At 37.1% G+C, this 20,444-nt stretch overlaps 1 long non-coding RNA gene across 1 annotated transcript in view; it reads left to right on the top strand.

The window, feature by feature from the left end:
• Positions 1-20,444, top strand: part of LOC122806193 — a 100,711-nt gene that overhangs the window by 31,200 nt on the left and 49,067 nt on the right. The window contains exon 2 of the long non-coding RNA XR_006365488.1: positions 8,383-8,459. This is a non-coding gene — a long non-coding RNA (uncharacterized LOC122806193). The remainder of the gene's footprint in view (positions 1-8,382; positions 8,460-20,444) is intronic.

The raw sequence follows: 20,444 nt of genomic DNA, 5'->3' as shown, positions 1-20,444 counted from the left end.
CCTAATCTGGTTATCCACATGTTTTCCATATTATTGAGCTTCGTGTGCCAACCTGCTTTAAAATTCCTATGCATTTGAATCTTGTCAATGATCACAAATTTGAAAACAGCAGTGGGGTGATTCGTAATATGTTTGTATAGGGCATTAGACAACCTTTTATTTCTGATCGCACTAAAATGTTCACTAATTCTGAGTTTAACTGGCCTGGATGTCTGACCCACATAAAAAGCAGATCAAGTACAGGTGGCCAAATAAATGACCCAATCCGAGCTGCAATTACCAAAGATGGTGATATTATAAACTTTTGATGTGTTTTTACTAGAGAATTCCTTGGTTTTTAAGATGTGTTGACAGGCACTACAATGACCACAAGGAAAACAGCCAACCAATGGATCACCAAATAAAGTGGTTTGGACAGTCATCTCAGGTCTGTACCTCTTATAGTGAGTAAGGCGAGAGTATATAGTGCGTCCCCTACGGTATGAGAAAGCACATTGCTCTGGTAAAATCTCATTAAGAAATTCATGAGATTTTAATATGCCCCAGTGTCTATTGATGATTTCCCTGAATCTGGATGTGTTATTTCCATAAGTGGTTACAAGCCTGATTGGTTGGACAGAATTAGAATTGTCATCTTGTTTCAAATGTTTATATTGTAATAGATTTGAATGTATCACATGGTTGGTCTGGTCAATAGTGTTGGAGATATGTGATGCTTTGTATACCCACGGTTGATAAGCCTATTAGCCAAATCTTGTCTACAAACTTGATGTTGTTCTTGTGAAGAACATATGCTTTCATCTTAAAACTGAGATTTAGGAATATTACTGATGATGTGGCGTGGGTGAGAACTGGTTGCTTGAAGCAATGTGTTATATTGAGGGAATTTTCTATGAACAGAGGTGGCCAAAGTATCATCCGAAAGTCTTGAGACCACAACATCCAAAAAAACAATTTCTTGATGCTCTATATTGACAGTAAATTGTATGTCAAAGGGATTATTATTCAAATAACCTACAAAATCAACCACCTGGTTTTTATTAGCACGCCACACCATCCAGCAATCATCTAGATATCTTCTCCAGATATCTAAATGATTCATATAAAGATTCTGATGGACATCATATATATAGGATTGTTCGAAGAATCCCATAAATAAATCCGCATATATGGGGGCAAAAGATGCCCCCATTGCAGTACCTTTGATTTGCCAGTATGGTTTTCCATCAAAATAGAAAATGTTTTTGTGCAGAACATATTCCGTAAGTTTCACCAAAAAATTATTGAAGCCATTGGAATATAATTCCGATTTCTCCAACCAAAATGAAATGGCCAAAATACCAGCATCATGGGGGATACTTGTATATAAAGATGAAACATCCAATGTGCATAACCACCAGTGTGCTTCTAACTGAGAATCCTGGATAATATTTAGAAATTCTGTAGTATCTTGAATCCTTGATCTGACCATGGGTAGTAATGGCTTCAGATAATAAGTTAGAAACGCAGATAATGGTTCAGTTAAGGATCCTCTACCAGAAACAATAGGTCTACCTGGGGGATTGTTGGAATCTTTATGTATTTTTGGGAGAAGGTATAGGTATTGTGACATAGGTTCATCCACTTTAAGTTGTTTACCAACCTGTTTAGTAATAATACCCTCCTCAATTGCCAGATCCAAGAAGGAATCAATTTGTACCTTGAAGTTGGGTGTGGGATCTACAACCATTTGTATGCAATAACGAGCATTAGACAGTTGTCTTAAGGCCTCCGCCTTGTACTTAGAATGATCCATAACCACAATTACTACCCCCTTATCAGCTGGAGTGATGACAATGTCATGGTTATGTTGAAGCTCGGAAAGAGCAAATCTCTCGGCTTGAGTAAGATTATTTCTAATGGGTTGATATAGTGTTGAGAAATGTAAACGCCCCTACCAGAGGTGAAAACATATTGGACCTGGTCATCACCAACATGGGCGACAGATGTTCCAGACCAGAGGTCAGCCCGTCACTGGTTAGATCAGACCATAAACTAATCACTCTGGATGTCCACACCTCACCACCACCCCCAACTAAGGAAATCACAGTAAAAAACTTTTCTAAAGCAAACTTCACCTTACTTAAGACAGAGGCGGTAAGTTTTACAGCCCCCAAGCTAAAGGATAACGCTGCCCAAGATGCAGAAACATTTGCAAATGCACTCTATAAGCACCTACAAGGATGCATGGATTGTGCCATCCCTAGCAAAACCAAGACTCGCTCCTCTAAGAGAAGGAAACCAGTCCGGTGGATCCCTGCCATAAACAACAGGCTTTACAATAGAAGGAGGAAACTAGTTCAGAAAAAAAGCAAATCCCAAGAAGGAAAGACTTCCTTGATCAGTATCAGTAAGCAACTAAGGTCCCTTATAAAATCATCCAAGGCTAACTTTGAAAGAAAAATAGACAAGGATTCAAAAGATAACCACAACGCCTTCTTTAGCTATGTTAAGAATCTAAGTGGCAACTCGCAGATATGCACTGAACTGGTGCAAAATAGCACAAAATATACTGACCCTACTGATATTGCCAATATCCTGGCAGATAAATTCAGTGCAAACTTCACCCCCCCTCTCACCCCCAAAGGGCCCACAACAATACCAGAAAAGTGTAGTGTCCCGGAAATCACAGACGCACAGGTGAAAACAGCCCTTTCAAAAGACAAAAACACAGTGTCAATGGGGCCAGATGGTGTCCCAGGCTGCGTCTTGCATGAACTACAGAACAAACTAACCCCCACCTAAACACGCTGTTCAACCTCAGCCTCTTCACAGGCTACATGCCCATAGAATGGCGCACAGCAACAGTAATTCCACTCCACAAAGGAGGGGCCACAACTGACCCTGGTAACTATCACCCCATAAGCCTGACTAGCCTGGTCTGCAAGGCGCATCATCATGGAACTCATTAACAAAAACATTGGGAACTTCCAAACACTTGACTCGACCCAGTTCGGCTTTAAGGGCAGATCATGTCTACTAATCCTGGTTGACTTCGAGACAGTCACCAAGGCTTTAGACAAGGGAAAGGTGGTTCACACAGCCTACCTTGACCTCACCAAGGCTTTCAACACCATTCCCCACTCTGGTATTACAGAAAAACTCACCAGCCTGAACATAAACCCCTACATCACGAGATGGGTTGCCAACTGGCTTACAGACAGAACTCACTCGGTAAGAATAGCGGGCTCCAGGTCCGACTCTAAACCGGTCACAAGTAGTGTCCTACAAGGCTCGGTATTGGGACCCCTACTGTTTGGCATATACTTCTCAGAAGTACAAGCAAACACAGGAGGACTATGGCCAACCAAGTTCGCCGATGACCGCAAACTGGGAGCCATAATTAACTCTCTGGCTGACACGGACATCCTCCAAAAGGGCCTTACTGAGACGGACACCTGGTGTCAAAGTCATGGCCTCAAGCTAAATGCCAAAAAATGCGTAGTCATCGTGTTTGGGAAAAACAAAACACCCATGAATTACCACATAGGTGGCAGCCCCCTTAATACAGAAGAGGTAATAAGAGATCTGGGGACCCAGGTAGACAGTAATCTCTCCTTTGACAATCTTATTGCCAAAGTAGTTAGGAAATCCTTCTATGTGGCCCATCTAATTACTAAAGGGTTTGCATCTAGAAATAAAGAGGTTATAGTGCCCCTCTACTCATTACTCATTAAACCCATCATAGAGTACAATGCCTCATTTGGGATGTACCTCACAAGACACTTCCAGCAGCTGGAAAGACCACAAAAATACCTCACCAAGAGGATTACTGACCTCAAACATATGTCCTATGCAGCCCGACTGAAAAAACTCTGGCTGTACTCAGTGGCATATCGCTTACTTAGAGGTGATCACTGCCTGACTTACAAAGCCATGTCCAACTCAGAATTGGTGGACATGCTCCACCTAAAGAAATCCAAGTCACTGCGAGCCATGATCTCTAGTGAGCTAAACTTCACCACAACAATAAGTCGAACATGCTGGAGGGATAGATTCCTGTCACAGAGGCTCCCCATGCTTTGGAACAAAATTCCAAACTACATTAGGCAGAGCCCCTTCACTAACACACTTCAAGAGAAACCTTGACGAGTGGATGGGTAACAGAAAATACACCCCTGGGATCACTTCATTGACTCTGTTTGACAGAGGATCAGTTAATTAATCAATGGGGCGGCGAAAGTCGACACACTCTGGCTAGGCTTATAAATGCCCTCGGGCAGATAGCCTAGTACCTACCTATGAATGGAGAAATGAAAATTCACCAAGCAAGGGGGAGAGTAGTAGTGCTGAAATTGAATTCATCCTCAAGTTTTGGTGGGCTGTTGGTGAGATAGAAGTGTTGTCTTTGGCAAGTATGTTGAAATGGGGGATGTTCGGGTTAGATTTTGAGGGTTGAAAGATGAGGAGTTTGGTCTTATTTGGGTTGAGGAGGAGTTGAGCATTTAATAGCAAACTTTCAACTGAAGAGAAAGATGCTTGAGTGATCTGTTGTAGTTCTGTTAGAGTTGGAGCTAAGCAGATGAGAGTGGAGTCATCTGCATACTGTATGAGGGAGGCATGTTTGGTGGCGGTGTGCAGGTCATTGGTAAAAATGGAGAAAAGCAAGGGGCCAAGGATGGAGCCTTGTTGAACCCCGAGATTAACAGGGAGGTGAGGGGATAGATTGTTGTGCCAGACAACTGGCTGCTGGCGGCCATGTAGATAGCTGTGGAACCAACTGATGGCAGGTATGGAAAAGGGAGAGGTTGGAGAGTGCAGAGAGTAGAAGATCATGTGATACAATATCAAAAGCCTTCGATAAGTCAAGAAATACAGCAGAGGAGAAAAAGCCATTGTTTTTATGTTGGAGAATGGTGTTCGTGAAGGAGAGCAGAGCAGTTGTGGTGCTATGGTGTGGTCTGAAACCATTCTGTGTGTAGGAGAGGAGATTATTGTCTAGGAGATAATTGGAGATCTGTGAGATGATACATTTTTCGAGTATCTTGGAGAGAGGCGAGAGGATGGCAATGGGGAGGTAGTTGGCGATGTCTTTTGAGGGGCTGCCTTTGTGTTAGGGGTATGATGTGGGATGTTTTCCATAAGGTTGGCACATAGGACTCTGGTATGAAGCGGTTGATTAATGTGGATGTGGGATAAGCTAAAACATCAGCTGCTATTTTTAGGTATTCTGTGGTCAGGTTGTCAGCTGCTAGTCTTGTGGGTTTAAGTTTTGTCAGTAGTTTTTTATGTTGGAGGTGGGTACTGTGGAAAGGAAGAAGGGAGGGGGAGGGATGGAGTTGGTTTGGGTGTGGAGCGTGTTGATGTAGGGAAGTGTTTTTTTAGTTAGGGATAGAACGGTCTCTGTAAAATGTTTCTTGAAAGAGTCAGCTATGCTACAGGTGGAGAGAGGGGTGGTTGGTGGGGGGGGGGGGTGTTTACCTTCCCTGGGCAGAGGATAGAGTTAATTGTGGATCAGAATTTCTTTGGGTTGTTTTGGGAGGAGTTTAGGGATGTCTGATAGAAAAGGGCTTTGTCTGCTTTTACTTGCTTTTTGACTTTGTTACATAGTTCAAGGAATAGTTGTCCATCTGAAGGGTTTTTGGTTGTGCACCATTGTTCCCGTATTTTATCCCTGGATTTCATAAGGTCTTTGGTGTTTTTTTTGTAGCCAGAGGGATTTTTTTAGTTTGAATTTTGGTGCATCTTTGGGGGGCATGGGAGTTAAGGATGTTGAGGAAAGTGCTGTTAAAGTAGTGGACTGCTTCATCTAGGTTGAGGTATTTTAGGGGTGGCCAGTTTATTTTTTGTAGATTGGTGGTGAAGGAGCTGGAGTTGAATTTAGCTTTGTAGTGAATGTGTCGGTGGACAGTGGGTTTGATGCTATTTATGTGGTGTTTTAGTAGGAAGGTTGGAGAGTAGTCACTTAGGGAGTCAGGTAATGAGCCTGCCAGGTAAGAGTGAGGATCTTTGTTGATTAGGGCCCAATCAAGAATGGTGTGATTATTGGGGATTTTATTTATCCTGGTTGGGGATTGTATAAGCTGTGAGAACCCATGGAGATCTAGGTGGAGTGCTGGGGGTTTACTATTGCAGGATAGCCAGTTGACGTTAAAGTCACCGAGTATGATGGTTTCATGAGGTAGGGAGAGATTGGCCCAGTTTAGGGAGAGATTGGCCCAGTTTAATAGGTTTTCAATGGGGGTTTATTTTGGCCTGGAGGGAAGTAGCAGCCTATTAAGTTGATTGCGTTCTTAGGATTTAATTTTAGGGTAGCACAGAGGATTTCTTCCTTATCAAGCCGGTGAGCTGACTGGGTGAGAATTTGGATATTGAGGTGATGTTTATACATCAGTGCCACTCCTCCTCCTTTTCTGGATATTCTGTCCTTGCAGAGGATGTTATATCCAGGTGGGAGTATTTCTTCACTTTTGATGTGAGGTTTAAGCCAAGATTTGGTTAGGATAAGGATGTCAGGGGAATACAGGTGTACGTGTGCCTGGAGGTCTTGGATTTTGTTACAGATGCTTCTGATGAGAGACATAATGAGGAGGTCTGCTGGCTTTTTATTAAGTGTGATTTGGGTGATAGGGGAGCTATTTGGAGGGGTGTTTGTGGAGAGGTTGGAGAAATTGGGGCCAGGGTTAGGGTGCACGCCTCCACTGAGAGTAATTTTAGAGAGAATGCGGAGGATATGTTTTATATATGCAGTGAAATGCTGCTTGTATTTTAAGAATAATTTGCATTCAGATGAGGTGCGGGCTTGGTAATTAGGTAGGTGTGGTGAAAGGAGGCAATTTGGGGTTGGAGTAGTGAAATTGTGTGGTGGGAATTTGAGAGGGGTATTTGCCAGAGTGCAGTGGAAGTGGTTGGGAGAATTGACTGAAATGTCTTCGTAAGATGTAGTAAATGCTAGAATAGTGCAGCAAAAATGAATGAGTTAAGGTTTTTATATGGGATTACTTTTTTTACCATTAGTTAAAACTGTATAGTAGGGCCATTTAATAAGAAATCTCCTATTTCCGGTGAATGTTTTGTAATGATGTCATCAAATCATGATGATAATCGTTTTTATTGGATTTTCACTTTGTAAAATAATCACAACAGTATTTACAGTCAGAGATTTGTGAACATAATAAATGAAATTTCAGCTAAACCTCACACACAAAAGAAAAAACAACTGTTTACAAATGCGTCCATTAATCAAGTCATTCAAGTTATTATACATTACATTAAATCCAAAATGCAGTTATTTTTGCTTTTCAAGCAAGTGTCTTAAGTTTTGTTCATGCATTGTAGCAAGAGGTGTTCTTGGCTTAATTGTAATGATTTCCAGGTGACAGACTTCAGTTACAATATTTATAAATTCATTGAAAGAGGACGTAGATTCATTCTTCCAATTCTGAGTTATAACCCTTCTTGCTGCAGTTAGTATAGGCCACAAAATGAGAAATTTCATTTTTAACACACAGGAGTAGGACTACGAAAAAGGATTAGTGATTTAGATAAAACAAGTTTATCTCCAAAAAAACTGTAAAAAGAGATTGTTATTCCAATAAGGCGTTAAGACAGTACAGTCAAAAACATGTGTTGCCAATCCCCTTTAAGTTCTTGTTTATATCCCCAACAAATTTGTTTCTTCTTGAACATGAATTCAGTTTTATGTGGTGTGAAGAAAGATCTATGCAAAAATTTCCAAGTAAAGAGATTCCATCTAAGAGATAAGTTGTGTGTTTAGAAGATATTAGAATTTTTTTTATCTTCTTCACTTGGAGGACTAGTATTAATTTGGGTAAAATAGTTCCAGTAATTGCCATTGCAACATTTTCTTCCCTCCTTACAACTCTGTATAATTTAGGTAAGAGACCCTGTCCCAATGTGTTTTGTTGCATTAAGAATATTAGGTATTCAATTAATTTTGGGATATGATCTCTTATCCTTGGTTGCATTAACTTAATTTCGCCTTCTACATGTTGTCTGAAGGATTGTACATCTAGCCACGTGTTTATCTAATCTGTATTTATTGTTAATATAATCAACAGAATGTAGCTTTTCATCTTTCATTAATTGAAACTAATATAGCAGATTTTTCTCTTTAAATGTAATCATTGTTTCTAACTTTGAGGTGGAGATGTTATTTTGGGTGTACGCCATAGGAAATTTAAGGCAGATCCATGCTTTATATACCAGGTTTCTGTATATACATTTTTTAAAAGTCATTATTATAGTAGAAATGAAATAGGAGTCACTTGCTTGGTGACTTTTTCTTATAAGGTAATCCTTTAAAAAAATGTAAATTTTTGACTGTAAGAGAAGATTTTATTGTTTGAAAAATAACTGCTGCTGTTTTTCTTTTTATTCTAGTTTCTTGCAGAGGATTACAGACTTTGTGATATTCACTACTACGTAACACGTGAAGACTTGAAGTGCTTACGACTGAGGTAATATTTGAGTAAAATGTATATATACCCCTGAGTATAAGCTATCATATATAATAAATACACAACGCACAATGGTTTTAATGTATTTAGATTTCGTTACTGTATTGATTGTCAAGGATCCCAGTAACTGAACCATAAAGGTGTGCATTAAAATACCCTGCATAGTGACAGCTAACTTACTGAGCACTACCTGCATGATGAAAGACTTGGTGTATCACAACTCATTATGAGATTACCTCCGGGATTAAATAAACCCTGTGTAGGTTCCGCGATGAGTTTACATGTGTGAGAGGTGAGCATTAGTGCTCATTGCATATTCATGCTGTGCACCTCATTTAAACATAAATAAGCAAGGTTTCATTGCTGGCAACAGTGTTATTGGCATGGGAGCCGGAACCATAGAGCGAGCACCTCTCCCACACACACTTTTACAGCTGCAAGGCCTGTCGGGAAGAAGTGGATTTTCATTTGCGCTCGGTAAAGGAGTACCCATGCATCGCACGCTAATGCAGAAGTTAAACTAGCTGGACAGGAAATAGCGTGGAGGTTAACTAACTCAACTAGCTATACAAGAGTTGTTACAGTAAGTTGTTTTTTTATTTTATGCTGCACACAGCTCCCAGGCAGAATTGGAAACTCGAAAGATCCATACCAGCAGTAGTCTCTGATGTCGAATCTCTCGAGTGCTGCTTGTGTGCGTAAACGTAAAGCTACCTTTACAGAAGAGTTGCTACATGCATTTGATAATCTTGGAGCTAGAGGAACAGAAAGGCAGCTGGTGGAACAAGGAAGGCAACCAACCACAGCATTTAGCTAAGTCTACAGTGATTTCTTTGCAGCAGCAACAGACGCTTGAGATTTTATGCAGCCTCTGCAGCCATGGATGGGTTCGCAGGCAGTTTGGGTGAGTGACAGCCACCAGCAGGGTGTTAGTAAACATTTGCTGATTGTGTAACTGAGCTCTGGTTCCTAAAGAGCAGACGCAGGATGCTGCTTAATTAGTTTTTTTTTTTTTTTCTCATTTGCGGTTGTGCTGATGCCCTTATAGTTATATCTCCATGCATGGATGAGTAGGTTGTCCACATCAATTCTTCAGTGTCACTGTTGTGTCCAGAGCTAATGACTGAAGTCAGGCAATCAGAAGTGTTGTAGCTTACTAGTGAAATTGTCCTTTTTTTCATCTGGCAACTGCAGTTTAAAATAAGCGTTTCTTGAATATTAATGTTTTGTTGGAAGTGGGATACCATTTTTAATATAAGCAGTAAACATGAATAGAATAGCTTGTTTCATTAGTAAGTCATGGAACAGAGTTAAAGGAACAGTGATTTTGGCTAGACATCATGGTCAGTTCTGTGCTTGTTGCATCCTGTGTAGTTGTCCATTCATAATCTTTCATCCGTTTTCATATTGATGTTCTTTGAGACTTTTGCTGGTGAAATGACTCATCATGGAGTTGCTTTTATTTAGTTGTTTTGTATTCTTTTTTTTGATTTTTTTTTTATTGTTAATCAGAGAATGTATTTACCTTTAATATTAAGAATTAGGCATATATTTGTTAGTGGTACGTTTTATTGAACAGACATGATCTTGGTAAAATGAAGTTCTTACCTATAATAAAATTAGCTGCAAGTTTTCTCCATTGATATTTATTGCTTTGTTTTCTTGTTTGTTAAAAGTAATTATCATTGAATAATTTGTTGTGGTTTAGCCACATGAGGTCATTTGTAATGGACATCCGTATGAAATCTCATCTCTTTTCTGAGTTGATTTGATATAGTACACTAGGTGATTTGATAAACTGCAGTAAGAACATATTTGCAATCAGGCTTATTACATCATGAAGTATGATGCTTTCTTCTTAGGTCATTCACTGAATACAGGAGTTTTGTATGCTGCACACAGGAGTTATGTTACCTCTGCACACAGGAATTTGTTCTTTCATTTTATGCTGCACACAGGAGTTTGTATGCTACATACAGGAGTCGTTATGCTGCCTCTGCACACAGGAGTTTCTTTTATTTTATGCTGCACACAGGAGTTGTTTTGCTACCTCTGCACACAGGAGTTTTGCTCCTTTATTTTATGCTGCATACAGGAGTCGTTATGCTGCCTCTGCACTCGAGTTGTTTGTTCTTTTATTTTATGCTGCACACAGAAGTTGTTTGTATGCTGCACACAAGCGTTTCTTTTATTTTATGCTGCACACAGGAGTTGCTGCCCAGTGCTGCATCTGCCAGCGAGTGTGTGATTGTCTGCATCTGCCGGTGTGGGTGTGTGGGCATCTACATCTGTGTGTGGATGTCTGCATCTGGGTGTGTGTGTGTCTGTGTCTGTGAAAATATAACCCAGTTAGGTATACCTGGTGGTTAATGTTACTCGGGCTCAAACCCTGTACCTTTGGTACAAAGCAAGAGCTGGAATTCTTTACCCATACCACCACATGTGATTCAGGGAGTTGAGTCCATAGCTTTTAAGTGTCCTGATTTTCACAGAATATTTGGCTTATACTTTTGGTCTGTTCCTCTTAAAATTTGTGGTTTTCTGGCAAATCAGTGAGAACTGAATTCACTAAATAATGGTAGCCCTTTAAGTTTCAGTCTTCCTATCTTTCAGGAAACAAATGGTAAAACAAAACACTTTATGTTAGCAACTTTCGAAGATTATACAACCAATATTTAAAATGTGTCCCTGGTTTTGGGCCTTTGCCCCCAAATAAATTTTGGCTTTTTCCAGATTTCTTGTGCTGCGGAGTTGAGAGATTTAGTTGTGTCAAGTGGATTTTACAAGGAGCTGAGAGCTTCAGGGGAAAACAAGTTGTTGGGAAAACATTGCTTGCATTGTTAGTAACATGTAGTATATTTGCTTTTGATGCAGAAGGCTGTGGTTCTACTCCCACAGTATGCAGATGGATCGCTGATACTGTACTGCGTTGTACTTTAAAAGCAGTGGATGCTGCAGTCCTATAAATGTTCTCCTTTGGACCTGTTATCAGTTTGCCATCCATTCCCCATCGCAAAATTACTAGCTTATCATTTTTTTAATGTAACATAGGCAGTTTATTCTTCAATGGCAGCAGACACTTTATTTGTAGATGAAACAATGAAATATAAAGTTGTTTGCTAGCCATAACCTCATTAGTGACAGATCCCTTTAATTTGAAATTATTTAGATGACTTAACTTCTGCAGAGATTTTACATATTTACTGATATTGGTGGATTGTAATGACAGACGTTTGAGTGACCTTTTATGGTTGAAATTTTCTAAAATGGGTAGTTTTATCATTATTGATGTATGCATTTTGTTTCATTGCTTACTAGAAGACTGTTCAAAACTACAAATTTAAAACACATTCTAACAAGTGGTGCTGTAGAAAGAATATACTTTAATATAATCAGGTTAATACAATCAGGAAGGTGAATCAAAGAACACATACATGTATGCATGGCCCTAAAAATGTGTAAGGAGCCTATGGTTTGAAAACAGCCCAGAGGTAAGCTTAGTTAGCCCTCCACTGGCCAGATGCAAAATGAATATGGGTTTTCATGCCATTTCAGTGAATGAGAGTTTCCAGGGCAGAATAAGTTTACTGCTCATGCTAAGTCTGTTTTCATTGCAAGACAGTATTGTTTGTTTAGCAAATGTCTCAGTGTTTGTCTGAAACTCATGTCTGTCATTATTTAAGTTTTGCAGTCCTCATAAATTTGCCAGAAAATCACACATATGAGGAACAGACCAAACATATGACACAATCAGGGGCAGTCCAACATATGCTCTGATCTCTCAACCTCTTAGGGCAAGAATCGGGAGAAAATGTGAAAGGCTCAGAATCATGGGCAAATTTTAAGCTTTACTCTTGTCACCATAGCAATGGATGAAGGCAAAAAAAAAAGTAAAAGGAAATACCAAAGGGCTTTGGCCAACTAAGTTTGAAATGACTACAAGCTAGGAAGAGTTATTAAATCCCAAAATGACTTAACCATTATGCAGGAAGGTTTGTCCCAAACAATAACTGGTGCCAGAATTATGAATTTAAACCAAACTCCAAAAAATGTGTTATCATATCCTTTGGGAAGTCATCTGCTCCAGGGAACTGCCAAATTGACAATGCCCCTTGAGAACTGACCCAGTTGTTTGGCATTTGGGAACTTTTGTCTACAGTGACCTAACCAACTTGTGCCCCAGAGTCATAAGAAAGTATTTCTGTATTGCACAGCTTATAAACAAATTGATTGTGACTAGATCTAGAGCTGTTACTGTCCCCCTTTACAAAACCCTCATTAGGTCAGTCATTTTGTATAATGCCCACTTTGGCATGAATCTGTCCAGACCCATGCAACAATTGGAATACCCAGAGAGATACCTTACTAAAAGGATACAAGTCCTAAACAGTAGGTCTTGCATGGACCACCTCAAAGATTTAGCACTGTACTCGGTATCCTACAGAGTTCTTACAGGTGACTTATCTGGCATACAAGGCATCCTCCAGCAAAATACAGATGGACCTACTGAATCTCAGCAAGTCAAATGGCAGCAGAAATACTCGGTCTAGGTATCTAAACTGAATATTGTGGAGAGATGGATATATATCATGCGGGCTACCACTGTTCCAGAGCAGAGTATCCATTTAAGTAAAACAAAGCTCATTCCTGTCCATATTCAAATGCAACTTGGATCTAAGGATATATAATAGAAAATGTGCTCCAGGATTGCACTTCGTGCCACTAATGGATAGAGGCAGTTCCTAAATGCTGCATCCCTTATATGGGTCCCCTCAAATTATTTATTGTTTGATCACAGTTATTCTCACTAGGGCTAATATACAATTATCACCTATGGGATAGGTAAGACCAATCAGGAAATGTTAATTCAAGCACCAAAAAGGAATTGGCTAAGCTTAAAATGTCCTCCAAGTGAATCTATGTTGTGGTAGTAAATAGTTTTAAAAAACTGCCCTTTTTAGATCACTAAGTGCCCCTCTCACCCCCCCAGTCTTTAACAGCTTCTGGCGCCAATGGTTATTGGCCAGGAAACAGTATAAGTGAACACTAATAGCACTCCTGTTTAAATCAGAGCACTGTCAATCTGCTGTTTCACACATGGAATGCCACAGTGATCGCCAGGGCTTCACAGCGCTCATGCTTTAAGTGCAAGGCATCTGGACAAAGGCCAACATAATGGGGGGGACAGTGAACCAGAAATAGGGACATATTTGACATACAGAAATGTACATACAGGGGTTTGTGTTAAGATACATGTTCTGAAGGATTAGAAGTATGAAACTCAAATGTATGTAATAGTGAGTCAAATCAGTCCTGAGATCATCCCAGTCATATGGCAAAAAGCTACAAATTTGATAAGGAACACATCTGGACATTCTTTCGAAATCTGGACAGTTGAGAGTTATAAATGTTAAGTGTATGGTCCAAGTACAGTACAGGACAGTTTATCTACGGTGAGGAGTATTGTGAAATCCCATTCATGGCATTTTGTACTGAAGCTGTGTAAATGATCTGTAAGGGTACATGAACTGCCATGTAAAATAAACACTCAGGGGAAGTGTGTGTATTGAATAGGGACACACAGATGAATTATAGGAATGAAGGCAAGGAATCAGGACAGGTGAAACAACCTAATGTACAGCAGATGCAGGCATGTCAATGGAAGATGGTTGTAGCAGCAACATCAATCACATATCAACATGGTACAGTAGGGACTGCATAGTGAAAATATGTATTGTGTGACTGCCACACAAGGTGACATAATAATGGGGAGGACCTCTGTGTGAGATAATCATCCTTAGATGAATAAAGCAGAGGACATCTATCAGGGATCTGACATACAATTAGGGTAGGGTGCATATTGTGAAGCTGTGCATACTGATTTGCCTGAATAGGAGTGTAATCTCAGCAGAGACCTCCAGCAAGGGGGCACATGTAAAGGCTAATGGTCATTAAAAGAAGCAACATCAATCATGGACATAATCAGAATACCACCACCTGTAAGCCCATGCTTCTGACATGACATGTATGTGATTTAGAGTGATCAGAGATGATTCTGCACAAACACACTTGTACAACTCTTGTGATACATCCACACTCAGAGGGTAATCACACACACTGTCCTGGCACTATAACATCTGCTGGAGGTGTTAGGAGGGACACTGCTATACCTGTATGCAACATTATAAGCAATACAGGCTAGTTCACTGGTGTGCATGGCATATATATATATATATATATATATATGTGTGTGTGTGTGTATATATGTATATATATATATATATATATATATATACATATACATACATACATGTACACACACACATACACATATATGCACACACACACATGCACATATATATGCATGTGTGTGTATATATATATATATATATATATATATATATATATATATATATATATATGTGTGTGTGTGTGTGTATCTATCTATATATATATATATATATATATATATATATATATATATATATATATATATAAAATAGCTATGGGGCAAAAATTTGAGATTTCTGTATTGTTCCCACCTTTGTGTAGGGGAATGATGTAGGCTTTTTCCCAGATGGAGGGTATGTAGGATTCATGGACAGATCTATTTTTGAGAATACTGATGGGGTAGCTGATGGATCTGGCTGAAGGTTGCAAGCATTTTGGGGGCAGATTATCTGGGGCACTACTACCGGGTTCAAGTTTTAGGAGCTTTATTATAGTGGAGGTAGGAATAGGAGAGAGAGAGAGAGAATGGATGCAGTGAAGAGTTTGTTTGGGAATGCTGAGTTGGTATTGGGTTATGCTTGTGGCAAGTTTGAGGAAAGGTGGCTGCTAGTTTGGATATAGTTTCAGTAAAATAGGAGTTGAAAAGTGAGGCTTTCTCTGCTGGAGATTTGTGAGGGTTTAGGCAAGGATTACTCTTGGTTCCCAGAATTTCAGAATGTTTTTGGGTTGTGGTTACAGTCATTTTGGAGACATATATATATATATATATATATATATATATATATATTATCTTTAATGACTAGACGTTTTATTTGATTACGTAGCTGTTTGAATAGCTGGAGTTCTATGGGGTTTTTACTTTTCTACCATTTTTTCCATGTTCTGTCTCTGGACATCATAAGTTTTTTGGTATCTCTAGATAGCCAGATTGCATGATTGGCCCCTCTGTGAGACAAGAGAATAAAACTGTTCTATTGAGTATGCTTAAGAATGTTGAATTGAAGAATTCAACAGCTTCTTCAAGAGGCAAAGATTTTAGAATATTCCAGTTAATTTTATTCAGAGTTTCATTGAAAGTTATTGGGTCAAAATTAAGTTTCCGGTGAGCCTGAATTGATGCTGGTGTGGGGTTGTGGAGATATTGCGTGTTATGTATGCAGAATAGTGGTCACTGATATCGCAGGGCAGAGCTCCTGCAGAGGAGATTTTATTATGGTCCGATACTAAAATCTAGTCAGTGGAGCAATTGTTTTTCTTGGGCCGGGTTACACTAGTAATAAGTTTGGTGAAGTTATAGAGATTAATGGATGTATTTGGAAAGGGGCTAATGTGATCTAGCCAGTTTATGTTGACGTTGCCTAGAATTATGGTTTCATTGTGGATATTGTTGGAGGTCCAGGCTAAATTTTCTTCTAATATAGGAGTATTGTTACGTGGTGGAATGTATACGACTACCAGGCAAAGGCTTTGGAAGTTGTTCATTTTAGATGTGCTATGATGAGTTCTGCTACAGAGAATTGGGGAATAGAGTTCGAGTAGGGTATGATGGAGAAGGAGTTGGGGTAGAGGAGTGCAACTCTCCCCCCCCCTTTTTTTTTTTTTTTAAAACAAGTTTATTGTTTTAACATATAAGAGAAATATCATAACAATTTTATACAAATAATTGAAAATAGGTATTATTATAATATTCAACAAAACAACTAAAGTATTTACAAAGACATCCACTACAATCAGATCAATTAATTAAACTAAAATACTGTGCTATTGAAATTAGAATTTTTTTAACAAATTTTGTAAATTATCCCATACAATAAAATGTGATGTTTTTCTAGTTGTTCTCATTCTAATTGTGCTTATTTCCATATGACACATTATATTCATAACATTTTTGAATTCATTGAACGAAGGAGGTGTATCTGAAATCCAATTTCTAGTTATTATTTTCCTAGCCACTGCTAGAATAGACCATAACAAGGGAAGCTTAATCTTTTTAACACATTGAGGTACAGGTGTTGTTGAATAATATAAGAGACTTAGAAATAATGAAATTATCTGTAAAAAGAGCCTGCAAAAATTCATTAATTGACTTCCAGTATTCTTTCAACTTCATACAGTCATAAAACATATGAGCCCAGTCAGCATTAATTTCTACATTACATCTCTTACATAGATTATCTTTATTATTAATTTTATTCATCATCAAAGGTGTATAAAAGATCTATGTAAGAATTTCCATGTATAAAGTCTCCAGACAATGGAAGATGTAGTTCTGTAAGCAGATTCCAATATATATTGTTTATCTTGTTGAGTTGGTGGGTCCCCATTAATAGAGGTGAAATAATTCCAGTATGAATCTACATTGTAAAAGTTTCTTGTCTGATAATTTTATGTATATATGAAAGTTTACCTTTATCAGAAACTTTATACTGTAAATTTATTATCAAGTAATCAATCAGTTTTGGAATAGATTCTTTAACTGTTATAGACATTAGATCTATTCTATCAATGAGATGTTGTCTAAAGATCTGAACCTCTAACCAGCAAGTTTCTCTTAGATCAAATTCTTGTTTTAAGAAATCTAGATTTTTAACTTTATTATCAGATATCAGCTGATACCAGTACTTTAGATTATTATCTATAGCTAAATGAGCTCCTTCAGAAGTAGATGACATAAGCATACCCTGAGTATAAATTATAGGGAATACAATAAAATTCCATTCCCTATACTTAGGGTGCATGAATATAAAGTTACGATAACTAATAATAATATTTAATGGGTGACAGACCATATGTTTAGGTGTAATAGGTGAAGTACAAAATTCCTTTAGCAACCACAACATGGAGTTATTTATAATCATATTTTTATGTGTTAAGGAGATTTTCATGAAGTGCATACTAATTAGCTCCCAATAATCTTTCCATTTTGACATATGACCGATCTATTAATAAAGTAATAACTTTTATAATAGAAGAGATAATATATAAATTAAAGTCTGGAAAAGAAATACCCCTTGAGACCAGCTATTAGTATGTTTCTTTAATGCAATCCTAGGTCTATTAGGTGCCCATAAGAAATTTAACATTAGTGTATTCAGTTTCTTGATAGTTATTTTTGTAGGTGAAAGTATTATTGATTGTATTAAGTATAAAATCTTGGGGAATATTATCATTTTAATAATTGTAAGTCTCTCCTCCATAGTAAAAAACATATTATTCCAGGTATTAAAAAGATTTTGTATATTAAGAAAACAGGTATTATAGTTATTATATATAATAGATTTAATATCTTTAGATAGTATTATACCTAAATAAGTTATCTGACCTGAGTTGGGTACATATTTAGTAAAATCACTAATTTTTTCGTGTATATATAGGTAGTATTTTAGTTTTTTCTTCATTGAATATTAAACCAGAAATACTTTTAAAATTCATCATTTTATCAAATAAAGACTGCATAGAAGAATTAGATCCTGCTGATGTAATTAGAACATCATCTGCAAAAAGTTGAATTTTTGATGTTGTATTTTCTTCTATTTCAAAACCCTCTATGTCAGTACTGTTTCTAATCAAATTAGCCCAAGGCTCCATTACTAAAGTGAATAATAGTGGAGAAAGTGGACATCCTTGCTTTGTACCTTTAAGAATGGGTATTTTTGTGAAACATATGTTCCTACCTTAATATAAGCCAGCGTTCCTTTGTATAAATGCTCAATTAAATTTACAAATGCATCAGAGAAATTTGTGCACTTCAGTAAGGTAAACAGATAGTCCCAACTTACTGAATCAAATGCTGAACCTATATCAAGACTAATAAGTGTTAAATCTTTCTTTTCCTATTTGCAAAATCAATTAATGTTAAAGTTCTTCTTATATTATCAAAAGTATTTCTATTTACAATGAAGCCCGTCTGATCTATGTCTATAATGCCTGGGATAATTGTCTTCAATCTATCAGCAAAAATACTCATAAACATTTTATAATCAACATTAAGTAATGAGATGGGTCGATATGAAGAACATCTAGTTGGATCTTTATTAGGTTTTAAAATTGGTGAAATAAATGTATATTGCCAAGATGGGGGGGTTATTAACTCAGTTTGGGCCCGAATAAAAACCTTATGTATTAATGAATATGTAGTTTTAGAAAGGATTTTATATATCTCTGGTATAATACCATCATTACCCGGTGCTTTGTTTGATTTAAGCTTATTTATTTGTGTAATAACTTCTGTATATGAAATACTCTTGTCCAATAGTTTAATCTGTTGTTTATTAAGCTTTTTATTCATGTTTGTGGTTATAAACTCCTTTATTTTATCTTTAGGTTCCATGTTAATGTTGTTATGGTTAATCTTGTGAAAGTGATTTCTAAATTCATCCAGTATTTCTGGTATACTAGAAACATTCTTCTTTTCCTTAGAGAAAAGATTTCTTTGATATGGTTTTGTTTATTCAATCTTTTGTTTTATTTTTAAGTCTATGTAAGTATTTGGGGCTTATTGAATAAGACAAAAACTTGTATTTCTCTAAAGTTATTTTAACTTTATGAGTTAAAATTTCTTTGTATTTCTCATTTAGTTTGTTTATTTCTTCAATAACTTTCTTGTCCATAATATTTTCTTTATTATTATGTTTATAAGAGTCTAGTTTACTTTGAATATCTAACAATTCCTTATCCCAAGATTTCCTTTTGTTATTATACCATCTGATACTTTGTCCATATAGATATGATTTTAAGGCATCCCAAACATAGACAATGGAGACTTCAGGAGTATTATTTATGTCTAGAAAATGTTGTACTTCTGAAAGTATATATTCTTTATAGTCTTTTAGCTGAGTTAAGTATGCTGGTATCCTTTTGATCTGAACATTATGAGTATTTTTATCATGAATTCAAAACAATTGAGTTATGATCAGATATAGGACATGAAATGATTTTGGAATTAATTAAATCTGTTACCATCTGGTTAGAAATAAAGACCCTATCTATTTTTGAATAAGTTTTGTATCTGTTAGAAAAAAGGTGTATGGTAATGATTTTGACTCTATCTGATTATTAATATCATTCAAATGATAAGAATTAGCAAAACCATTTAAATGTTTTGCATTAGATGTAATTCTTCTTTTCTTTATAGTGGTAGTATCACTTTCATGTAGTATACAATTAAAATCACCAGCTAAAATAATATCCCTATAGAGAATGATATGATCTTATCAATATGATGTTTCACTGTATTAATACCAATTCCAGGTATCCAGTATACATTAATTAAAGTGCAAGTCTTCCCATTAATTTGTATTGTAACCATACAAAACATTCCTTTGTCATCCTGATAAGACTTAATGGTTTTAGGAATGGGCATACTTTTATTCCATAAAATAGCCACTCCTCTTTTTTCTGAGTGTGCTCTGAACTAACCAATACTGCATACTTATTAGTGGCTAGTTTATCAATATCTTTTTCAAGAGATGGGTTTCTTGCAGGAAGACTAGATTGGCCTTGTGTAGATTAATGTATCTTATTAGGCTTGCCCTTTTACACGGATTATTCAATCCATTAATGTTTAAAGAAATTCCTTTTAAAGATGTCATTTGGCATTTTTAAAACTCAAGAATCTTATGATCGAAATAACAAATAACAAGATAAATAATGTTACATCTCCTCTTTTAGGTGTACCTTTAAATATAGCTGTATTTATTAAATCTCTTATGGGATTTTGTATAGGATTCAATTTTGTTTGTAATGACAATGAGT

This window comes from Protopterus annectens, chromosome 1.part1 (assembly GCF_019279795.1).
Source record: "Protopterus annectens isolate FY-2018-M chromosome 1.part1, PAN1.0, whole genome shotgun sequence".
NCBI classification, from domain to species: domain Eukaryota; kingdom Metazoa; phylum Chordata; order Ceratodontiformes; family Protopteridae; genus Protopterus; species Protopterus annectens.
The sequence above is the reverse complement of the archived record's forward strand: the minus strand, read 5'-3'. Positions and strand labels throughout refer to the sequence as shown.